Genomic DNA, 25,068 nt, shown 5'->3' on the forward strand with positions numbered 1-25,068 from the left:
CAGACACCGTTCTTCTGCAGGATATAGTTTTTTAGGCTTGACACTTCCCACCAGTTTCCTAAAGATTTTTGAGGACACAGTGCACACCACACTGAGATATGCCAACTTTTCAAAATTTGGGAATTCATTGCTGGTGCAAAAAACCATTTTAGGCCTCCTCAGATTGAGGGTGAGCAAAAGCCCAGTAAATAAGATTATGTTAAATTCTGAATCATGCAGACCTGCTACAGATAAATGGAGTTGAAAATGAACACAACAGATCCCTTTTAATCAAAAGCAAACATTTGGAATCAAAGTCCTATGACCACAGTTTCAGATGGAAAATTTACATGGTTGCTTTAATTTTCTTCAGCCATATGGCACTGTTAGAACATAACGTGATGGTCAGATGATCATAGCTGATAAAAGCTCTCGACAACAACATCTGACTCTCTCCCCTTGGTGCTTATGGGACTCTGCATTGTGTTGTTTTGTTTTCTTTGGCAGGCCTAACAGTCAAAGCGGCTTTCAGCAGCTGTCCACAGATCCCTCCATGCCTAAGTATTAATTTGTCTCACAGGATTTGGTTTCTTCCTGCACAACCAGCAACACAGCAGCAAGAGGCCATTATACAGCAAAACCCTGCAAGACCAAGTTGAGCGTCAGCAAATGTCTGTGAGAGAATGACACCCTGAACATTCCCTACCTACAAACGGTGCTACGTAACGTCACGTCATCTTATTTTCTCCACCTGAGAAAAATCACACCCTTTTTACTTGCAGGGAATGGACTCGGGGCTCTGGCTAGGTTCACAGATGCTGAGATTTAGAAAAAGCAAAATAACATTTTCTCTGCTACTGTCTTTGTTTACAGCCTTGAAAAAAATCAAAGCAGGCTGCAAAATAATACATGGTTTATTGCCTTCAAAATATATTCGCACACAAATATTGGAATATGAAAAAGGGTGCACATGGAAATGATTTGTCACGGCTAGGTCATTTAGCATGTGTTAGGGCAACATTCTGGATGACTGCACATTACTTACAGCAACCGAGTCCAACAGATGCCATGATAAGCATGTAATTATCTTGTCTCGTTTATGAGAAATTTAAAACAGAGGCCATCGAGGATTACGTACAGGTTTTCTTAATGCTTGTCCTCTGTAGTGTAGCAGAGCAGCAGAGTCATGCCATTCCAGCCAGTCTCTTACACTTCAAGACACACATCTGGGAAGTGTTTCCGCAGCCTCAGAATCTTGTTTTGCTTTTGGATGAGGGAATGGTAGAGAGGCTGGGGTCTTGTTTATAACAGTTTTATTTCATATAAGCCAGTGAAAGAAATGTTTGTGCCTTTGTGGACTGGATGCTGCCAGAGCTCATCAATACTCTCAGCAGGGACATAAAAGTAACACCAGTGAGCCATGGGGATCACAATCTCGCTCAGCAAAGGCTTGGCGTTGAATGCATGTGGTGGATTGCAAGAGCAAAAAAAAGCGGACTGATTAGGAGACACGATACAGTAAGAAAGGTAAATCCCAACTGAAAGAAATGCTTGAGTATCTTGACAACACCAGTGGCATGATTTACTGCCTGAACGTGTGCCTTTGAAAACAGAGCCGGGGTGAATCAGTGGACATGGATGCCACACAGATGAATTCTGGGATTACATGGCAGCAGCGCAGCCTCTCATCATCTGGTTCCCATGTCTCTTGGAGAGTCAGCAAAGAAACAAGGGAAAGTTTGTCAGCACAATGACTTTGAACTGTTTCCACCAAATACTGCTCTGGACTTGTAATATGTAGCCACTACAAATACTATTTTTGCATATTTTTACCACTTTGCATTTTTTCCACTCCATACCAGCCAAACAGCAAAACCAACAAACAACAGGCTTCAGGAAGAGGCAATCGCCCACTATGGCAGAGAAAACACTTAATGGTATGATTACTTACATAACATCTGGCAAAGTCTGACAGTGATTACGATGCTAAGTGAGTCTGCAGTGTTAATTTACACATTATATATCTCTTAGTTGTTTGTTGTCATTTCGAGAGTCCTACAAAAAACAAGTACCGGTAAATACAAACATCCATACATTATGAGAGATAGAGTGTGTATCTGTTATCCAACCTGGTGAGCAGATTATATATTATGACTGTTCCTGTCATTTTAATGTATTGTTCTCTTTGACTGGATATGATGTGTTTGTACTCACTGAACAGTTTCTTTTAAGAGCTTTGCTTCATAATGGTGGTGTATGAAATGGTATCTCATGTATAAATCAATATATATATACTGTACACAAATCTGTAAATAAAAGGATTTGTATGGAGTCAGTTTGGTGCAAAAAAACATATTTTAATGACCAGAGTGACAAAATTCACATTTTTACAATTTAAAAAAGTGAACGTGTCTTATCTTGAGGAACTCTATTCATTAATACAGGTGAGCGTGTGTTTTTTCCAGTTTTCACTGTGTCAATACGAAGATGTGCTGAGACACATATTGTTGCAAAGAAGGATATAAAATTTAAAATGGTTTGTAGAGCCAAAGCCAGATCTGTGCAGTCAAGCTCGTTCAGCTTGTTAGGTTTGGATCTAAGTCATGAACATATACATATATATGGCTTTTGTCGCATGGTTTTTGAGTTCCTCTGAGTTTTGTGTCCGTGTTTATTATTTGTTACAACTTAACATGTTGTTTCTCAACAGCAGACTACTTTGATTTGCATTCATTTTCATGGGAAGCATAACTCAAGCTTCAAAATGCTTAATGCTTGCTGAGCACTGCTGGTTCTGCAGGCTGTACAGAGCTATCTTGTAAATCGCACCACACACTGAACTAGTTGAGTTAGCATTAGGATTGTTTTGGGGGTTTTTTTAAACAGCCATTTGCAAACAGTGTTTACCTCTTGAAAACATTAAGATGTTTTTTTTTTTAATTTGCAGTTCATAGCTCACTTTGAAGACACTTCCTTTAATTACTCTGCTATTTTGTGATTAAAAACAATTTGGCATTCATACTTGCATTAATATTTTAGAGGTAGGAAACTACAAACTCTATTTGTAATGTCGCGAGCATGACATTTTCCATTTGTGCTCTATTCTTTCTCTCTCTAATTATTGCCTTTATGGAATTTTTTTTAAACTGCTGATCTTATTTTTTTTTAATATAGAAGAATGGTCAACAAACATTACTGTAATTTGTGATAAGTGCTCTATCCTCTCATGGAGTTTATATCTATGTTCGACCCCCTCACTGTGCAGTCTCTCCATCATTTCTGTAATAAATCTTAAACTAATGTATGGCATTCCCCTAATACTGATCACTTCATTTCCACGCAAAAAGCCATTTCCTGTGACTGGACTCATTTCCCTCTAAATAGCTGGGGTTTCACAGTAAGTCACTGTCACTCTGGTTTAATCTATGAAACTTCTCCACTTATTTCTATGGCAACCGCTTGCTCACATCAGCCATGTACAATGGCATCCAACCTATGAATAAAGGACAGCAAATAGCGTGTTTATGCGAGAGATAAGACGTAAAGGTGACTGGAGAGCATCTTTACAGCATGGAGTGTGTATACATGTACAAGTTTAAGAGTGATTTCCATGCATAAAATGTGTGTGTGCGCGCATTCGCATAAGTGTGTTCATGCGTTTGTGTTTCCAAGCAGCAGAGAAGTGAAGCGGAGGCTGACGTCAAGTAGCTGACCTTGGGTCTTGATGTGTTTACTGCTATGTGAAGTGTCTGCTCCGTTCTGGCCAGTCGTGATGCAGCCCATGAGTCTGGCAATCCCTGCTCCATGTGTGACATACCAAGTGAGTTAAACACACATCACCACCAGTCTTTACAATGTGTTGCAGTGACACCTAAATACAAGGCGATAAAACAGAAACACTCACACACACTTTTAAAACTTCCCACTGCCACCACAGTTTTGTTTATGTGTTGATTATTAGGATAGAGAATGTTTACTTTCTGCTGTGTTACATGATTTTTTTATTTCATTTAGGATTGTGGAACTTTCCCACACTCAGAAAAATTATGGTTCTTAAATGGTTCTTCAGATGTCTTCATGGTTCTTTAAAGAACCATCATACGTCAAAGAACCTTTTTATTTTGTGGATGGTTCTTCAGCTATTACAAATGGTTCTTTAAAGAACAAAAGGTTCTTTATCAAATCTAAGTTTGATGGTGTAAATGGCATAAATATTTATTCACTATAATGAGGCTGTGAATTATACTGTGTGTTTTCTTTGTGTGCATGTGTGTGCGAAGGGGAAGGGCGGGATACCTGGCAATTACCCTTTAAGAGAAGATGGTAGGAAACTGAATATTCAAATAAAAGTTAGAAATAATTGCAAACAATAGACACAATACACACATTCAAATACTGTACTTTAGTTTTAAATTTTAATAAAGCATTACTATTTTCTACTCCAAGGCATTACTTTTGAGATTATTATATATTTTTGAAAATATAGCATAATGATAATAATAAACTTTACAAACCACCCAGCAGTATGTAAAGTCAAATTATAAAATACAAGTAAATAACAACTGCAGAACAGAATGTCAGTGTAATGGACACACACTTCGTTTTGACAAAGCGCACTGCTTAGGTAAATGATCTGAGTAGTTGTTCATCACTGATCAATTTGTTAATATGTGTTTCGAGCCAAATAAATGACAGGGAGAGAGAGAGAGACGTCAGAACACGTCATACTATAACCTCCCGGGAGCGGACGGAGGGGGTCAGTCGTTGGGATACGCATGCGCAGACAGAGTGTGCGAGCGGCGGGCCTTGACCTTCGGGAAAAAAAACTCACGGACGGTGACAGCGAAACGGATAAGTCTTCAGTACCTGCTGGACTTTGAAGCTGTGGATTCTGGGACTGTTAGAAAAGGTAAAACATTTTCATTAAAACCTTATTACTGTTTTGTTTTTGTTACTCGTCATTGTAGCTTGCTGTTAATGTTGTGCTAACAGTAGCGATTAGCTAGATACGTTAGCCGTTGAGGTCAATGCAATTTAGTATCCAACTGTTTTCCTAACAAAACCACTGTTATAATTAAGTGAAGCTGCTCCCAGCTAATTTGAACCTTTGGCTTCTAAAATATGTGGTTCAATTGCGTGAAAAACCATGGAGCAGGCACGTATAGTGCATCTGCAGGTAAATGAACATCAAATCTCTAAGACAGACTGAAATCTGTATATTTATCACCCTTATGATAAAACCCATGTCAGCCATTGGTTTATGGACTTTGTATTTTGAAGCCTCAACATTTGCTTTCTTGCTGTTGCTATGTTGGGACCATATTAGGATGAGGGATCAGAATCTGGAGTCATGCACACTATTGTTTCATTTAGTGTGTATCCATAAGATTCGTACAGCAGATCCAAGTTGTGCCTTGAAAACAGGAAAGTCGTCTGCATAGAGGAGAACTGTAATAGCAGGCTTGTAAAAAGTGAGGCTTTGTGCTCTCGTTTTACTTCTGTCACCCTGTTTTGATGCAGATTTCACTTGAAATCAGGCAAGAACTGGACTTATTTTTTTATGTGTTCTTGTGAATTGATTGTGTATCGCATATGTTTGATTTGACTTTCTGCAAGACAACAGTTGTCCGCTGGCCAAAAAAGTTTTCCAAATACCTCCACGTGATCTAGCCTGGATTTAGAAAAGAATAGCAAAAAAAATCTGCACCTCCTGCGTCAGATGCAATTTGTGTTTCTGTGTTCAGAGGCAGCGGCGAGAGGGGAGACCTCGGCTCATCCAGCTGGAGAGCCTGACCAGGAGGAGTCGAACATTAACTGAGCTCTTCCAGGGCACCCTGCAGACTCGGCTGTTGGCATCGGCGAGGGATGACGTGAACGCCAAACTGGAGTCCATCACAGGTCAACTGCAGGTATGCGAGTCAGACCTTCTGAGGAGGGTTTCACTTTTCTCTTCTTTATAATTGACTCTTTTCTCTATCTCTTTCAGCTCCTTGTCTCAGAGTGGGAGGGATTTGAAGCACAAAGGGAGGAACTTGTCATTTGGTTGGCTGATATGGATGTGAGGTTGACCAGCTGACAGGAAACACCAGTGAAAAACTGAAACAACTGCAGGTGTGGGCTTGTTTTGATATGACATATACAGGGAGTGCAGATTTATTAGGCAAGTTGTATTTTTGAGGAATAATTTTATTATTGAACAACAACCATGTTCTCAATGAACCCAAAAAACTCATTAATATCAAAGCTGAATGTTTTTGGAAGTAGTTTTTAGTTTGATTTTAGTTTTAGCTATTTTAGGGGGATATCTGTGTGTGCAGGTGACTATTACTGTGCATAATTATTAGGCAACTTAACAAAAAACAAATATACACCCATTTCAATTATTTATTTTTACCAGTGACACCAATATAACATCTCCACATTCACAAATATACATTTCTGACATTCAAAAACAAAACAAAAACAAATCAGCAACCAATATAGCCACCTTTCTTTGCAAGGACACTCAAAAGCCTGCCATCCATGGATTCTGTCAGTGTTTTGATCTGTTCACCATCAACATTGGGTGCAGCAGCAACCACAGCCTCCCAGACACTGTTCAGAGAGGTGTACTGTACTGTACTGTGTTGTAAATCTCACATCTGATGATGGACCACAGGTTCTCAATGGGGTTCAGATCAGGTGAACAAGGAGGCCATGTCATTAGTTTTTCTTCTTTTATACCCTTTCTTGCCAGCCACGCTGTGGAGTACTTGGACGCGTGTGATGGAGCATTGTCCTGCATGAAAATCATGTTTTTCTTGAAGGATGCAGACTTCTTCCTGTACCACTGCTTGAAGAAGGTGTCTTCCAGAAACTGGCAGTAGGACTGGGAGTTGAGCTTGACTCCATCCTCAACCCGAAAAGGCCCCACAAGCTCATCTTTGATGATACCAGCCCAAACCAGTACTCCACCTCCACCTTGCTGGCGTCTGAGTCGGACTGGAGCTCTCTGCCCTTTACCAATCCAGCCACGGGCCCATCCATCTGGCCCATCAAGACTCACTGTCATTTCATCAGTCCATAAAACCTTAGAAAAATCAGTCTTGAGATATTTCTTGGCCCAGTCTTGACGTTTCAGCTTGTGTGTCTTGTTCAGTGGTGGTTGTCTTTCAGCCTTTCTTACCTTGGCCATGTCTCTGAGTATTGCACACCTTGTGCTTTTGGGCATTCCAGTGATGTTGCAGCTCTGAAATATGGCCAAACTGGTGGCAAGTGGCATCTTGGCAGCTGCACGCTTGACTTTTCTCAGTTCATGGGCAGTTATTTTGCGCCTTGGTTTTTCCACACGCTTCTTGCGACCCTGTTGACTATTTTGAATGAAACGCTCGATTGTTCGATGATCACGCTTCAGAAGCTTTGCAATTTTGAGACTGCTGCATCCCTCTGCAAGATATCTCACTATTTTTGACTTTTCTGAGCCTGTCAAGTCCTTCTTTTGACCCATTTTGCCAAAGGAAAGGACGTTGCCTAATAATTATGCACACCTGATATAGGGTGTTGATGTCATTAGACCACACCCCTTCTCATTACAGAGATGCACATCACCTAATATGCTTAATTGGTAGTAGGCTTTCGAGCCTATACAGCTTGGAGTAAGACAACATGCATGAAGAGGATGATGTGGACAAAATACTCATTTGCCTAATAATTCTGCACTCCCTGTATTTGATATGAAACATACGTCAGAGACATTATCCTAAACTGGACTAACAAAAGACCATGAGTACAACATGAAACGTACATTACATAGCGTAATGCTAAAGTTCATTGATCATTTTAATCATAAACTTGTTGTTGAAATATTTTTACTGAACATGCAAACATCTGCTGATGAAAATGTGTTGATTTATTGGTCTGTTATGAAGCTATTGCTATTTCTAATGTGTTTTATCACTTTCTGATGTTTTATTAATTAACACAACAATACATTTATTGTTTATCTGTAGCTATAGTATTTATATATATTTATTTATAGTATAGCAAATATATTTAATTATTACTGTTTAAAACACTAATATGTGACATGTATTAGTAGTGATGTTGTGCTGAGGGTTAAAATGCCTTTTTGTCTTTTGGTAACTACAAAATGACAATAAACCATTAATATATGTCTATGCTGTGCTCGTATTTATTTTTACCCTACTCAAATTCAATTTATGATGCATTTTATTTTGAAAGATTTAAAATGGTTTTTTAAAGAACCACTCAAAAAAGGTTCTTTAAAATGGTTCTTTTAAAGAACCATTTGAAGGACCTTTTTAAAAAGGTTCATTGATGGTTCTTTGGGGCACCTTTAAAGGTTCTTCAATGAACCACTGAAAGAAATGGTTCTTCAAAGAACCATTGTTTGAAAGGTTCTTTGTGGCACCAAAAAAGGTTCTTCTATGGCATCAGTCTAAAGAACCACTTTTGGTTCCAGTTGGCACCTTTTATTTTTCTGAGTGCAGATGCTAATCCAGCTCATCTGCATAGCAATGAAAATGTATGTTATGCCTTCGAATGAACCTTAAAACTAATTAACCTTAGTTTTAGTTAAGGTTAATTAAAGTTAGTTTTAAGTGAAAACTGGAATGCTTTAAAAGTTCATCATACCAACAGTCAAACATAGTGGTGGTAGTGTGATTATCTTGGGTTGCTTTGGTGCTTTAGGACCAAGCTTGCCATAAATGATGGATCCATGAATTTTTTTGGGTTTTGGAGTGGCCTAGTCAAAGTCTGGATTTAAATTTGATTGACATTCTTTGGCATGACCATAAATAAGCCATTCCTGCTCAAAAACCCTCCAATGTGACTGAATTAAAACAATTCTGCAAAGAAGAGTGGGCCAAAAATTGCTCCACTGCAATATGAAAGGCTGCAATTGATTGAAGTTCTTGCTGCCAAGGTTATTAGGTTTATGGGACAGTCACTTTTTCACACAGGGCCAATTTCATTTCATTTCATTTATTTATTCATTTTCAGGCACAACAAATACCTATATTGAACATAAAATACACAAAACAAAAAACAAAAATTGCCTGAAAAAGGAGTGGGACGAAGAAAACTTATTAAATCCCACCCCTATACTCACTCATCAACAAAAAAAACAATACATTTCCCGCAGCTACGCCCATCATTGCATACAGACCCATCAACAGCTCCGGGAACATACAAGCATCTAAGCGGCAGCTCGCAACCAACAATTAGAGCCTTCATAACTGAATACAGAATATATAAATTATAAATTGCATTACCACAGGTAACAGGCAGTAATAACTACAAGTAACAAACACACATACATATACATACATATATATCTACACACACAAGTACATATATGTACATACATACGCACACTTTATTTTTTATTTTTTTATTTTGGAATCCATACCAGCAATGGTAAGAGGACAGACATTACAGAGCACACTAAAACCCATCATTGAGTATACTGTGACCAGACCAACTGTTTGTAGAGAAATTTAAATCTATGAATATTTTTGCATTGTTTCAATTGTAAACTCAGACTGTTCCAGATTTTCACACCACATACAGACACACAAAAGCCTTTACGGGTTGTTCGAGTTCTGGGTAATTTGAATTCTCCAAAGCCTCTCACATTATAAACCTTTTCTCGAATTTCAAATCTAGTTTGTAAATTTGCCGGTAAAAGTTTAGTAAAAGCTTTATAAAAAATTATGGATGTATTGTAATTAACCAGATCCTGGAATTTAAGTAACTTTGCCTGAAGAAAGAATTTGTGAGTATGATCTAGATAACCAGCCTTGTGAATAATACGCAGTGCTCGTTTCTGTACTGTGACTAATGGATTAGTTGTATTTTTATATGTATTTCCCCACACTTCCACACAATATGTAAGATATGGAAGAACCAGGGTACAGTACAGAGTACGAAGTGCATCTTTATCAAGGAATTGTTTCACTTTGTTCAAAACTGCGAGGCTTCTAGAAATTTTGGTTTTTATGTGTCTGACGTGGGGTTTCCATGAAATTTTGTTATCAATTATAACTCCCAAAAATTTGTTTTCACTCACATTATCAATTGGTACACCTTCAATGATAATTGGTAATTCTATATTATATTTTAAATTACCAAAAAACATTGCTTTAGTTTTATTTATATTTAATGATAATTTATTTATGTCCATCCATTTTTTTTATTAATTTTAGCTCCCTGTTTACGGTCATTACAAGATCAGTATAATCATCGCTACTGAAAAATATGTTGGTGTCATCTGCGAACAGTATGAGTTTAAGTACTTGAGAAACATCAAAAATATCATTTATGTATACATTGAAAAGTTTTGGTCCCAACACTGACCCTTGGGGAACACCACATGTAATACCAAGTTTCTCTGAATGGTAATGCCCTATGCTAACATATTGTTCCCGACCCGTTAGGTAACTTTTTAACCAGTTACCAGCTTTCCCTCGAATACCATATCTTTCCAATTTATCCAGTAAAATTGAGTGATTGATTGTGTCGAAGGCCTTTTTGAGATCAACAAAAATACCAACTGCATATTTATTTTTATCCAGTGTATCAGTAATTTCTTCTACTGCCTCAATTATCGCCATTGAAGTGGTTCTTTGCGTTCTGAAACCATACTGACCAACATTTATTATTTGATGTTTTTCAAGGAATTTTTCTAATCTTGAATTAAAAAGTTTTTCTAGAACTTTTGAGAATTGAGGCAGTAGAGAAATAGGCCTATAATTGGTAAAACTGTGTTTGTCATTACTTTTATATAGTGGTATTACTTTCGCAATTTTCATTTTTTTTGGAAAACAACCGGACTGAAATGATAAATTACAGATATATGTTAAGGGACTAGCAATATTCAGAATAACCTGTTTAACTACAGACATATTTATGTCATGATAATCCATTGAAGACTTTACTTTTACATTTTAATGTGATATTTATTACTTCTTGCTCATTTGTAGCTGAGAGGAACAGTGAAAAGGGATTTGATTTTATATAACTGATATTTTCATTTTTATGACACGGGATGTCCGCTGCTAGTTCTGGGCCAACATTTATGAAGAATTTATTGAACCCATCGACAATATTACTCATGTTGTGATTTTCACCATTTGCATCAGTAAAATATTCAGGATATGATGTTCCAGAAGATCCTTGTTTAATTAAGTTGTTTAACACATCCCAAGTTCCTTTTATATTGTTTTTATTTTCATATAATCTTCTTCTATAATAAAGTTGTTTGCTCGTTCTTATAATATCAGTCAATTTATTTCTATATGCTTTATATCTTTGTTCCACTTCTTTTGTTTTTACTTTGATAAACTGTTTATACAGATTGTTTTTCTTTTTGCAAGCATTAATAATTCCTTTTGTGAGCCAAGGACTTTTTATCTTTTTTTTCTTTGTCATGTGTTCGTTTACAGGACAATGTTTATTGTACCACATAGTAAAAATATCTAGAAAATTATCATAAGCCTTGTCCACATCTGACTCTTCATACACCGAACTCCAATCTTGTTGTGCTAAATCGAAATTGAAGGCATGAATTGCTTCTTCATTTAAAACTATATTTTTTATTTACTTACATCTACTTATATCTTTGTCTAATAATAGATTTTATTTGATCATCTTCAATGCATAAATGTGAAAAATATGCACACAAAACAATCAGGAAGGAAAAAAAATTCCTCTGAAAAGTAAACGCTAGAAGCATACTTTAAGATAATCTTTCAGGCACGTCCAGGGCTGCTGGTTTTAGATTTTGCCCTTTGAAGTCTGGCTCTGACAAGCAGTAATAGAAACTGCTAATGGTAAACTATACAAGTGCTACACCTGATACCTCCAAAATGTCATCTTCAGCATCATCTCTTTTAATTTTCAGTCTGCTGAATCATTAAAAACATTGAAAGTTTTCCTTACCAATATAAATGTTTTAAAGACCTGAGCTGTTTTGAAGGACGTTTGGGGTTTATTGTGGTCGTTTCTGGTCTTATGAAATCCATACAGAGAAATTCTGTGGATTCTGCACTCTGTGAACTTTCTAAGTTTATACGTTTTTCTGCTGACATGAAAAGAATGCACTGGCAAAAGCGTCGCCACGTGAGAAACACTGTAATTCATATACTGATCTGGCTTTCTGTCATACTACAGGCTTTTTTATGGTTGCAGTTTTGGGAGTCTACAAGCCCTAACAATGTAAGAATTTTGAAGGAAAATTACTCCGCATTCCTCATACCCAGATCCCGGTAGTTTTCTTTTAGATAGTTGTGTGCTTCCACCCACCTTCCTCAATATGTCCAGGGTGGGGGGGTGTCTTTTGGTCCTTAACATCAATCATAATTAGCAACTAAGTTTAATTTGCTACTTCTTTCTCCTCGGGGACTGCTGACTCACACCCTTGAAGTGGATAAATTGTTTCCAATCATACGTAGGCAACTAAACTTTACCAGTGAGTCGTGATTCACATTTTGCTCCTTAAACGTGATCCAGACTAAACATTTGCACGCACAGTTTGGAGAGTGTGAGGAATCCTGGGAAACTCTCTCATCTTATTGATTGGCACTCCGGCCAGAGGGGTTTCCATGTTTATGTGATGGTTGAAGAGCAGCTCCGTGTGTAGCCTCATATGGGGACAGCATGGTCCACACCTGGACATTTGTGCACTGTATAATATAAAATACCTATATCCAATTAAGTGTAAAGTCTAGCTCATGCTCCAGGAGCAAGCTCATCCAGAGCTAATGTATTTTGAATCCTGCTGTTTTTACGGGCAGTAAAAAAAAATTGGATGTTTCATATCTTCGTGTGAAATGCCACCCCTCTGATCCTGAAGTCTGAGCTCCTGTTTTTGTGATTGTTTTAATTTGTTAGTATTTAATATGCTATTTCAAAGAGGGTTTTTTTAATCATTACTACGCCTCCTATGAGACCATGCAAAGCAAACTCAAATAAATCAACCAAATGTTATGCATCATTGAGCCAAAGATTTCTGGATTCATGCTTTAAACTAAAGCAGACACTGGAAGAAATTAGTTTTTTCTTTATTCACATCTACTGGTTTTAAATTGTCAAGGTTTATCCACCATGGTGTATGACTCCCAGGTTTGTTGCTAAGGATTTAGCAACACATTTTAAACTTTGGCCTTACAACAGCACAGTGGAGGCAGATTTGTCTGTCAGGTGTAGTCCACAGCTGGACTCTTAATGCTGGGTCCTCAGAGCCCAGGGAGCCACTCTGCTGAGCCGCTAATGCGCTCTAAGCATCACCTCATCAGTGAGCTTCTGGGAAAGCATGGTTTAAAAGAATAGTGAAGTCCCTACCAAGATTTTACCCTCCACCTTAACAATAATAGACATTGTGACGCACATTCTGTTGCTGACGATGACTGCTTCTCTGGTGTACAGCATGTTACAGCAGTATGACCACCTTTTTCTTCAACACAGCCTGAGCTCTTTGTATGTTGGCTCTTTTTTGATGCCTTCTCTGTCAAGATGGTACCACACTGCTTCAATAATATTTATTTGGGGAGGCCAATCCACGACTCTGTTCCATTATGAGTTTTTCCATCCAGGTATCCATTCACTGCACTGACACTATGTTTGGGATTACTGTCATGGTGAAACATGAAGCTGTTGCCAATCAGAGACTTTCCAGATTGTAATACATGGTGGATCAAAATGTGATGGTACTTTGCTGTGTTCATACATCCATCAAATTTGACGAGCTCTTCAACAACATTGGCTGAAATGCTGCCCTAATTTACTTATGTTTGACTTATCTCCTGATCTCCTTACATGTTGATAATGTTCAGTTTTGGGAAAGTTACTTTTAAAATGTATTCCACTACAGATTAGAGAATACATGCCCCAAAATATATTCAGTTAAGGTACTCAATAAGAGTAACGTATTCTGAATACTTTGAATTACTTAATATATTGTCATACTTTTTACAACTACATGAATGTACTATTGCTGTGTGATTTATTACTATTACTGAAGGCTACTCGCCACTGAGCTTAGATTGTTAGCTGGTGTTAGCTGAGGTTAGTTCATAGACTGCTTTCAGAACTGCACATGATTATTTCCAGCTAGCAGGTTGTTAATGCTATCCATCAAGTCTCACAGTCTGCAGTCTATGATAGGGTGACCAACCCTAAAGTGGAAATGTCTTTTCCCCGGACAGGTCCACTTTTCACGTTCTGCCCAGGGGGATTTTCGAGATTGATGAAAATGTCCGGGTTTCCTATAGTCGCACAGAGGACCCATGTGTTTGAAGTCATCCCGAAATGCTGCTTAGTGAGCGCTTCTTGCTCACAGACGGGGCAGACGGCACGCAGCAATGCGCCTAATGATGTTTAAAAGATCCCAAAGCGCAAGTGCATCATTTCAGATGAACTGCAAAAGAAATTTCCCTCTTACCGGCCCAGTACTGGTAATTTTTCTTACGCAGATGAGGCATTATTTCTGTACCATTATTTCATTCCAGAGGCTTTTAAGTTTGTTTGTTTTTTTGTGCTCGTTGACTTGTAAAAGCCTATATGACATTTTTCGTCCACATGTAAACAGCGTTTCAAATCACCGAAAACTGAGATTTTTTTAAAACTCCTGCCAGGTTGGAGATTTTCGAAAACTCAGTTTTTGCGTTTACGTGTGGATGAGGAATACGGAGTTCGTCACGCAGCGTCAAAGGTATGTGCCTTTTTTCACGCTGTGCGCCATGTTATTGTTTACATTAGATGAATTTCTACAATGGAGGATAGAGACAAAATACTGTTACTGTTAATCTGACTATCTTCAGGTTTTACACGCTTACACACACACACACACACACACACACACACACACACACACACACACACAGTCCCTCCACTTAGAAAGGCAGAGGCGTCATGGTGTAATTATTTTATGTGTAGTTGTTTTTTTCCTGTGTAATAATATTCAAGATTGCTATCAAAAAGCCTCTCTGTGCAAAATGGGTTTAAAAACATAAATAACTTTGTGATACTGTTTGTCCGTGATTTGGACAGAGGCAACCAATCGTGGCAGGATCAGCCTGATGATATTTGTATCACACTGTAACTTTACTGTATAAAGAGCTAACATCTCCAAAATCTTAGGAGTAGTTAGTCATTACAACAAGTGTTTGTGAACTAAAAATCAAGAATGTGGGATACTGTTTGGCCGTGATTTGGACAGGCTAGCGCTTGCTCCCGATGCAGGGGAAAGTAATTCTGTCGGGGAGACCTACCTTGGCAGTTGTGCAGGTGAAGCCAAAGGCAAGATATGCTTCATCATATTTTCTAGTATTTAGCGATGCTTCATCCTCTGATTTGCATTTGTGTGGGAGCCCTGTCGAAAACCTGTCCGTTATGCTAGCAATGTCCAAGCATTCTTTTTGTATTATTGTATTATTAAAGCTCTTCATGACTGAGCCAAATGTCCTCTTTTTTGAAAAACAATATATGGTCAACCTAGTCTATGAACTAACCTCAGCTGACGCCAGCTAACATTGTTGGCTCAGTGGTGAGTAGCCTTCATTAATAGTAATAAATCACACAGCAATAGTACATCAAAGATACTGAAGTGGCACATAACCCAGGTAGCTACCACAACTAAAACAAGGTAGTTGCAGTAAGCTAACGTTAGTTTATTTATTTATTTATTTTTTGGGCATTTAAGTTTTTTATTGATTTTGCAACATATACTTAAACCTGTATAAGAGGGAGAAACCCCCCCAAAAACAAACAAACAAACAAACAAAAAAAGAAACGCCCACAAGAAAAAAAACTGCTGGTGTGCACCCCTGCCCTTACAAGTCTAAAAGAAAGAAAAGAGTAAGTAACAATGGGTTCCAACAGAAGAAACGCAGAAATAGGCAAATAAAATTGACGGTTAAGTAACATTTGGACCGATGGTCACAGTTAATAGTCCTTCAAATTACGATAATATGGTCATGATTTCCTGTTTGCTTCAAATAGCTCCAAAAGTAGTCCCAATGTTCATCTTTGACTTCTGTATCATTTTTAAGTTTATTCAGCATGGACTCATAGGAAGCAGTCTCTGCCATTGCTCTGATCCAGTCTTTCAGTTCAGGACGTACTGCAGTCTTCCAGTGCCTAAGGATAATCCTCGATGCAGTTACCAGTCCAACCATAACAACCGTAAAAATATTATTATGAATTCTTGGAATATGAGAACGGTCTCCTAACAAGCACAATTCAGGAATTAAGGGCACTTCTAATCCTGACCAACCTTTTAAGAGTGTGACGACTTCCTTCCGAAAACGAGCCATAAGGGAACATTCCCAAAAACAATGTAGGAAAGTCCCTGCCTCAATTTTACATTTCCAACAGAGATAATCAGGCATAAGCATCATACGATGTAATCTTGTTGGAGTATGATAATATCTATACAGAATTTTATATTCTGCATTTGCTCCTCGCCTCCTTAACATAAATCCCATTTTTCGCCAAATAAGTCTTTAAATAAGTCGCTAATAACATTTATGCCATGAGACTGCCACAGTTTCCAAAACACAATTTTTTCCCCTATACGAATAGCTGGATTGTTCCAAAGAGATGAGTAAAACTGCACATGAGGTGATATTTTAAGAATTCTATGTATACTGAGCCAAACCTGGCTAGAATGAAACAAAATTGGGTTTGTTGAAGTGCAGCTTTGAGACAACATACCTTTGGATCAAAAGGAGTATAAATTTCAGACTCTATATTTAGCCATTCCTGTCCGGCTTGAATTTTTCCCCAGTAATTAACCAATTTTGCCATCTCGAATGAGACTGAATATAATCTTGGATCGGGTAAACTTAAACCACCCTTCTCTCTAGGAGCATATAATTTACTTAGCTTGATTCTTGCCATTTTCCCATCCCACAGAAACTGCTCAATTAAGTCTTCATACTGTTTAAAGAAACCGGGCGGTATCGCAATTGGTAACATCATTACTACATAATTAAATTGGGGAGCTATGATCATTTTGCAATATTTACTTTGCCCCACAATGAGATTTTTAATTTGCCCCATTTTTCTATATTTGTTTGTATTTTTAGAAGGACTGGGTCAAAATTAAGTTGGGGTAGGTCCTCCATATCTTGGCTTAGCCTAATCCCAAGATACTTCATCCCTCTAGGTACCCATTTAAAATTGAATTTTTCTACCGTGTATGGATAACATAGTGGTGATAGTGGCATTACTTCAGACTTTCCCCAGTTAATAGTGTAACCTGACACCTCGGAGAACGCATTTATGGTGTCCATTAAATGCGGCACTGATAAAAGTGGGTCTGTTATAATGGCAAGAATATCATCAGCATAGAGGAGGAGTTTGTGTTCCTGCTGCCCACCGATGACGCCTCTAATCTCCTTGTTTGATCTAATACTCACTGCCAATGTTTCTATAAAAATTAGGAACAAAGGGGGGCTTAAAGAACAACCCTGATGAGCTCCACGTAACAAACTAAAAAAAGGTGAAACCATACCATTTGATATCACCGCAACCTTTGGTTCTTTGTATAGCACTTTAACCCAGTTTAAAAAGTGTGGACCAAACCCGAACCGCAACAAGGTTGAAAAAAGAAAGCTCCATTCAACTTTGTCAAAAGCCTTCTCCGCATCTAAGGAGAAAGCTGCTATTGGAGTATCTTTAGACTGGCTCAGCCACATCAAATGGAGTAGCTTTCGAATGTAATCTGAGGAAGAGCGTGTTTTCATAAATCCAGTCTGATTTGGATGTATGATAACACCCAAAACCTGCTGTAACCTTAAGGCTAGAACCTTTGTAAGTATCTTGCAGTTCAAATTCAATAGGCTTATTGGTCTGTAATTTGATGGATCTGTATTATCTTTATCTTTTTTTGGTATTAGTGATATCAGTGCCTCATTAAATGTAGCTGGGATCTGCCCATTTTCGAAAGCTTCTTTATACACTTTTTGTAGGACCGGAGCAAGAATGTCAATAAATGTTTTATAATACTCAGCTGGTAGGCCGTCGTTACCCGGTGATTTCCCCGTTTTCATCAAAGTTATTGCCTTTCTGATTTCTACCTCATTTGATCCTGTTGCAGTTTGGGCAGGTCCAGGCTACGTCCACACGCACACGGGTATTTTTGAAAACGGAGATTTTCCGTTTTCGTTTTAAAAAATAATCCCGTCCACACGTAAAGGCAGAAATGAAGGAAAACGCTGCTATGAACATGCCAAAGCAGCAGGTGGCGCTATATTCCTAACCGTGTAGAAATGTTGGCCAATCAGAAGTCTAGAAGCCTCGGTGGGAAAAAGTAAACAAAGCTGGGGCATAGAAGCAGAACCGAGTCTTATGTGTGGAGGGACAGTAACTGTGTGTATATGTAAGCATTTAAACACTGCAGAGAGTACAACTAACAGTAACAGTGTTGTAGAAATTCATTTCACCGAAACAATAACGTGGCGCACAGTGTGACATCAAAAAAGGCGCACATCTTTGACGCTGCGTTTTCTCCGTTTTTCTTGTCCACACCTAAATGCAAAAACGGAGTTTTAGAAAATATCCATTCTGGCCGGAGTTTTTAAAAATCTCAGTTTTCAGTGACCAAAAACGCCGTTTACGTGTGGACGAAAGGTGCAAACGCATAGAAAAATCTGCGTTTTCAAAAATACCCGGGTACGTGTGGACATAGCCCCAGTTTAGACAGAAAAAGGTCTTCACCTGTTTGATTTCCTGAAACAGTAGATGTATATAAACTTTTGTAGTAATTCATGAATATCCTATTTATTTCTCTAATTGATATGACCAAATTATTTTCATGTTTAATAGCTGGAATGAAGTTTGAGAAATACTGTTTTTTAACCTGTCTTGCTAATACTTTACCTGTCTTTTCACCACCTTCATAAAATGTACTATTCAGGCGAAGCATAGAATATGCAACTTTTTTGTTGTATATCTCATTCAATTGAAATTTTAATCCACATATATCCCTATATAGTTGCTCTGTGTAAACCCCTGAAAGCAGGTTTTCTTTATATTTGATTTCTTTTTCCAATATTTGGATTTTATTTAAACTTTCTTTCTTCTTTTTAGAAGCATATGCTATTAGCTTCCCCTGAATGTATGCCTTAGAAGCTTCCCACACTGTTCCTATGTGTTTGGTGCTTCCAATATTAATTTGGAAGAAATATTTGAGGTCTTCCTCAAGTAAGGTCTGAAAGGACTTATCCAATAAAAGGGAGACATTCATTCTCCATCTAGATCCTACTCTGTTCTCTGTACCTAATTTAATACACAATTCCACTGCTGCATGATCAGTTAACCCAATCACGCAGCGGTGGAATTAACTAACGCTAGTTTTTAAAAACAACTTACTTCCAGATGTTTCTTTAGGTTGGAGGTGGAGTCTTTTGATGCTGAGAGCAGCTTAGTTGCTGGCAAACAGAGTTTGCATTGAACGGTCAGATTTCGCCCATCCCTTTCTTCTTTTAATGTGATTTCCAAGTTTTCCAAGTAAGAAATGCATTCCTGCCCATGCACTGCTGGCTCTGTTGTCCTGGCTTCGGGTCCATTATGTAACTGATGCCACCAACATTAACAGGACGCTTACATTAGAGCCTCTTATTTTGGGTTTTGTTTGGGTTTTCAGCAATGTCGTAAATTACCAATATTAGAAGCCTAACATAATAATGTAATCCATTTATTTCAACAAAGTAACTGTATTCTGATTATCACCTTTTTAAATAACTAACAGAATACAGTTACTCAGCTATGCTATGCTGTGACAGATAAAAAGTCAGGTGGTCACCACATCAGTAGTCGTTTTTTACGATAATACATTAAAATAATCTTTTAACAGACTGTTGATATTTTCTTGGACTAAAAAAAGTATCACTAGTGCAAAAATTTAAAGCAATCTCACCAGGTCATCTGCAAAAACTAATGAAACCAATAAATGAAGCTAGAATAACTGCAAACACACGTCCACGTGTCATTATGCTTCATACACATTTGGTTTTCTTAGACTTGGTAATGCAGAAATCTTCCTGTACTTTCCATGTGGTACCTATATGTAACATATAAACATACTTGTCTTAAAAGTTTATATTAAATATGATAAAGTTATTTTGATATCGTTTTACTATTTTATGCTGACTTATTTCAGCTGTCCTTTAAGAGGCATTGTTGTGTGGAAGGACTGCTCAGGCTGCCATCTATGAATGATTTTCCAGGATAAATGTTTCTCCACTGTGACAGGTATTGCTCAGCAGGTCTGCTCTTTTTCACTGCTGTATGCCAGCTATTGTCTAATAGCAAATAATTTCTCTTCTTGTGAAAAGCTTAAATAGGGCTTTCTGCAAATTGCTCAAAAAGGGAACATAACGCTAACCTTGACCCTTTTTTTGCAGTTTGGAATGCATTATATTCACTCAGCAGACAAGTGCAAGTATCTTAATAGCGACATCTGAAATCTGCCCAGGTTTTCGTTTTTGGCAAGCATGCCATTGTGTCGTGCTTTATTAAATGAGAAATGAAACAGCACTAGACTTGTATAATTCAATTTAAAAAATAAATAAATAAATAATCAAACAATGTTACTCTGGTTTGAATTTGTTATTGTGAGCAGGGAAATTTAAGGCGGGAACTGTTATGTAACACCATGTGACAGTAAACACAGTGACCTTTTCTGGCGACAATGCAAATGGCACACACAGGACAGGTGGCTATGAAAGCACAAAGAAACCATCAGGGAAAAGAAAATGAGAGTCAAAAGAGAGACAAAGTGACCTCTGCATGATCGGCCTGGCTTTTCATTTCAATAATTAGTTCTTTTCTTCTCATGTGGTATTAACTCTCTGCTTTGTCTCTTTGTGATGGAAAGGAGCCTCTTTCACATCTATTTCTACCTGCTCTCTTTCTCTTAACTTTGAGAATGACAGCTGCGCTTCAGCCTTCACTCTGAGCCCAAGTGTAAAAACTGCCTTTTTTTAAACTCTCCAACTGTGCCCTTTCTTTAACAACTTATACCTCTATCATTATCCTCTTCAGGACAGTTACAACCTTTGGAAGAGTCTGTTCCCTGAACTTGAAAACATCTTTAAATTACATTTTCAGGAACTTCCAAAGCAGACCACTGCAAGCTGCAGCTGACTCATTCTTAAACATCAATTATATTTTCCACGTCTACAAGTCAGCTAGGGTCTGCTCGGGTTTTAGCGACATAAATTCGTCATCAGATGGTGAGCACGAGGGTCTGTACTTAAGTCCGCGTGCCCGCCTGGTTTTTGTGACCTCGTGAACTCGTCTGTGGACAATTTACATTACAGTGCACCAACTGCGCATGCACCCCGGGTGGGGGATTTCAAGCAGATCTTCAAAGTAATATAACAGGAATGACTTCTCAACTGTCAGGTCTCCAGCTGTTCGTGTCTGTGTCCGCAACGGAGTATAATGGAGGCATTACTCAAACAAAATCTGCTTTCAGAGAGATTCATGTTTTATGCTCTGGAGAAAAAATCTGAAGGGACGTTTCAGAAGACCCAGTGTTCCATAATACATTAAAATAATGCGTATTAAAGCTTTTCCTACCGATTTCTTCTAAAGTTGGGTTAGTTAAGCACCACTGGCTTGAACAACCGTCCTCATATGACTTGCTTTCTGGCAGCAGTCACTTGGAAATGTGCTTCTCCCAGCAGATCTCTGAACTCAGTAAGTTAGCATTCATATTGCTGTGTTTTTCTGGTGTCTACATGCAGCTCGATTGATGTGTGCAAAGGTTCTTCCTCCCTCACCCAATCCGTCATCTCAGCAAAGCAGCACGAAGGTTAATTTTGATTACGCTATGGAAGAACTGAGATTACTCATCCCGGAGAATGTGTTTCGTTTAGACATAGCTACTGAGAGATGTCACGAAGAAATAGCCTTCCCACATGGCATGTTGGAAAACTGCAGCCACCACACGCGCACATTTTTTGCATGGTCCCCATCCAAAGAAAGAGCTGGTATTCTCTGTTCCCCAATATGTAAATAATGTAACATGAGGAATAATATGTGAAAGCTGTGATGGCAGGCAGCTCAACCATCAAAACTTTACTTTTTCACGTGCCCGTACATGTTCATGCTGTATTTGCAGCTCTGAAAGATTTTCACTTGACATGTATAAATGTGACAGAAAAGATGCTAAGTGTGATAAATGTTTTACATGAGTCTGTACTGCTAAATAAGTGGGTCTAAAAAGATTGATGCATACATGTTTGCGCTAGATAAATCCTAAAACATTCATTCAGGTATCATATGCATGTCCAGACGTGCCACCAAAGCGATTCATGAGCAGGCCTGACACAGAGGCACGTTTAACATTCTTCAACTCCCACAGATCCCATGATCCCAGTCCAACCAAAGGGCAGCTGCATTAATGGTTATCATTTATTCAAACAATATGCTGTGTATTGTTTATGAACTATTCATGGGAGCCATTAGCACTTCTATAATCCATTTGCTAAAGATTTGCTATGCAGATGTCATAAATAATAAACTGATATCCCCACGGCTTTTTATTATAACTTACCCTTACCAACATTTGCAAATGCATTTTCACCAGACACAACACTCTACTGATACTAGTGCCTTATTTTCTACCTTACTGCTCACTGTTTCGGGCCTTTGCCAAACGGATGTAATGTAACCTCGTGTAATTTGAAGCTACTATGAATAATGGGGGAGTGCTGTTTCATCATTTTCTATAACCAAAAGACAATAAATGTCATGGTCCCCGTGCCTGCTCGGCTGGCCCTGTGTGGCTACATGTTATGTTTTGTCTTTTCTCTCTCTCCTGTCTCTCTGCTCGCTGCCTGGGCGGAGCTCATTGTGAGCTCCCGGCCTCCACCACCTGTAGGCAATCACCTGTGGCTCCTCACCTTGTTTGCTCCCGCTACTTAAGGCAGTGACTGAGAGCACCTCGCCGCTGGACTATTGAATAACGCTCGTCAGTGCTACTTTAGCCTCAGCCAGTTTTGAGCTCTGTCCGTGAAAGTTCCGTGCTAACCCTTGTTCTCTGTATGCAGATTTCTCGTGTTTGGTTTGGAGACTCTGGACGCTTTTCCCGACCCCGCTCTGCACCCCTGGGAACCCTGGCCCCCTTCTCCTTCACCTGTATATAGTGCACCTGGAGTGTGTAAATAAACCTGTTTTTCTGAGATTTCAGTCTGCGCCGAGTCCTCCCTGCTCCTCCGTGACAATAAATATAAATCCTATATAGACATGCTACAACCAACAGGTGCATTTCACTCCAGGACCTTCTTACTGTGAGGTTTAATCACTACTCACTGCACCACCGTGCTGCATTTTAGATTAGGTGATATTTTGACTTCCACAATTGCCATCCATATTCTAGAGAATTATGGATACTTCCAAGCTAGCCAGCCATGGTTAGCATTAGCTAAAATTTTGCAATTGTTACTTCTTTGTCCAAGTGATTTTTGGGGTTTTTGGAGGTTTTTTGCTTTTTTGTAAAACAGTTTTATTGAAAGTGAATAATTTAATGACCAAAATGTCAAACCCAACATTTCTGTATATTAGTTCACATAAAAATGGTCACAGTTGCTGCTTACACACATATAGCTGACACAAAGCAAAACTGGCACTAATTCTCAAATGCATTACTGAATGTGTAAGTTTTTTGTTACTTTGTTCTTTTATCATCATTAAACTAAGGCAACACAGTTTCTAAAGAGGCCCCTTTGAACCACCTTAATACAAGAAGGAGGAGCAGAAACATAACTTGACAACTGACAGTTGCCTCAGCGGCCTGTAACACAACACGCTTAGACAGCATTTAGAATAAATGCTCACAGATGAAAAGGTACCACTTCTCTGGAGAATGTTCTGGGAAGCATAACTGACTGAATACTTGATGTAAGTTGAGACAGATGTAGACACAACAACAACATAAAAAAAGAAAAAAGCAGCTACTAATCAGAAAGTGAGGCCTGTGAAACAAAGTCTATAAATTATATAATGAACTCTAAATTTCTCTGTCACTCTACGGAGGATATAGTGACTGCTTTCCCATGAATCCCAAATTCCCTGCAGTGCTGGAGCACTCTGATGAATAAAGTTATATTTCAAAGCATTTATTTTTTGGTGACAGGATTTGCATTAAGGACTCAAACAGCCCCTGAAAGTGAACAGAACAAGTGAGCTGTCCAGATCAGCTCATACAGCGATGTTATTCCTCGGTTTCAAGGCGTCCTGTTGGCTGTCAGATCTATCTGGGGTAAACAGTGTTGCAAACCAAGACAAAATTTGTGTTTTACATTTCGTCTCCACGGGCCGATTTGTGAATTTGCTTCCATGTTTAACAAAATTCGATCCCTTAGCCTGAGGATCTGTGATTGGAGCCAGACACTGTGTATTGGTTGGCTAATTGTAGGTGACGGTGTTTCCTGTTGTCGGAAAGGACACGCTGGCTCAATCGCAGCGTGGGGTCATTGCGGTCATGCCTAATAAGAAGCAGAATTAGATTCCTCACATGTCAGGAAACTGAGCACACAAAGAAGTCACACAACGGAGAGGGGAGGAGGAGGATGCTGGGAAGGTTAAAATAAAACAGGTCAGTACAAATACTGGCATGAAGAGAAGAAGAAAAGCAAGGCATCGATCCCTTTATTGTTTCAGCTGAGGAACGTCTGCAGCCAGGAAGCTTCAGACAAAAGCTCTGTGGTGGGGCTATCTGCAATTATGGCACTATATCATAGGCGGTGAAGTGTATGTGTGGTTACTCATGTTAGGGAAGATGAATACAGTGTAGCAACCCATCCTGTGTCAGGTTTATGTCGCTTTGGTCACTGCGGGTCTCATCACTGCACTTGCAGGCAGTCAGTTGACGCCTGTTCTCACTCCATTGCGGTTAGAGATGTACCGGTGTCCAGCGGAGTCGTTTCAAAATATATATGAGGAGAGCTGCTGAACTTTAGGCACGGTTCAGCCAAAATTACAAAAGGCAGTTCCAAAGAAAAGGTACAGTATTATGCCTCACAAGGCCAAATATTATCTTTTGCCATCACCCTTTTTTTTGTTCAGCTAGGT

General features: G+C 38.6%; 2 long non-coding RNA genes across 3 annotated transcripts; both read left to right on the forward strand.

Moving 5' to 3' along the window:
- The first annotated feature begins 1,784 nt into the window (after positions 1-1,784).
- Positions 1,785-7,931, forward strand: LOC309717334. 2 transcript variants are annotated; one of them, XR_014279663.1, is made up of 5 exons: positions 1,802-1,916; positions 3,655-3,799; positions 4,260-4,888; positions 5,724-5,888; positions 5,966-7,931. It is a non-coding gene; the product is annotated as an uncharacterized lncRNA (long non-coding RNA). The 2 variants fall into 2 exon arrangements; XR_014279662.1 differs by having other exon boundaries at positions 1,785-1,916; positions 3,655-4,888.
- Positions 7,932-14,241: 6,310 nt separating this feature from the next.
- On the forward strand, positions 14,242-23,179 carry LOC309718147. Its single transcript, XR_014279884.1, has 3 exons — positions 14,242-18,364; positions 18,538-22,966; positions 23,046-23,179. It is a non-coding gene; the product is annotated as an uncharacterized lncRNA (long non-coding RNA).
- Positions 23,180-25,068: the final 1,889 nt, after the last annotated feature.

Source organism: Aulonocara stuartgranti (assembly GCF_965226115.1).
Source record: "Aulonocara stuartgranti genome assembly, chromosome: 11".
NCBI classification, from domain to species: domain Eukaryota; kingdom Metazoa; phylum Chordata; class Actinopteri; order Cichliformes; family Cichlidae; genus Aulonocara; species Aulonocara stuartgranti.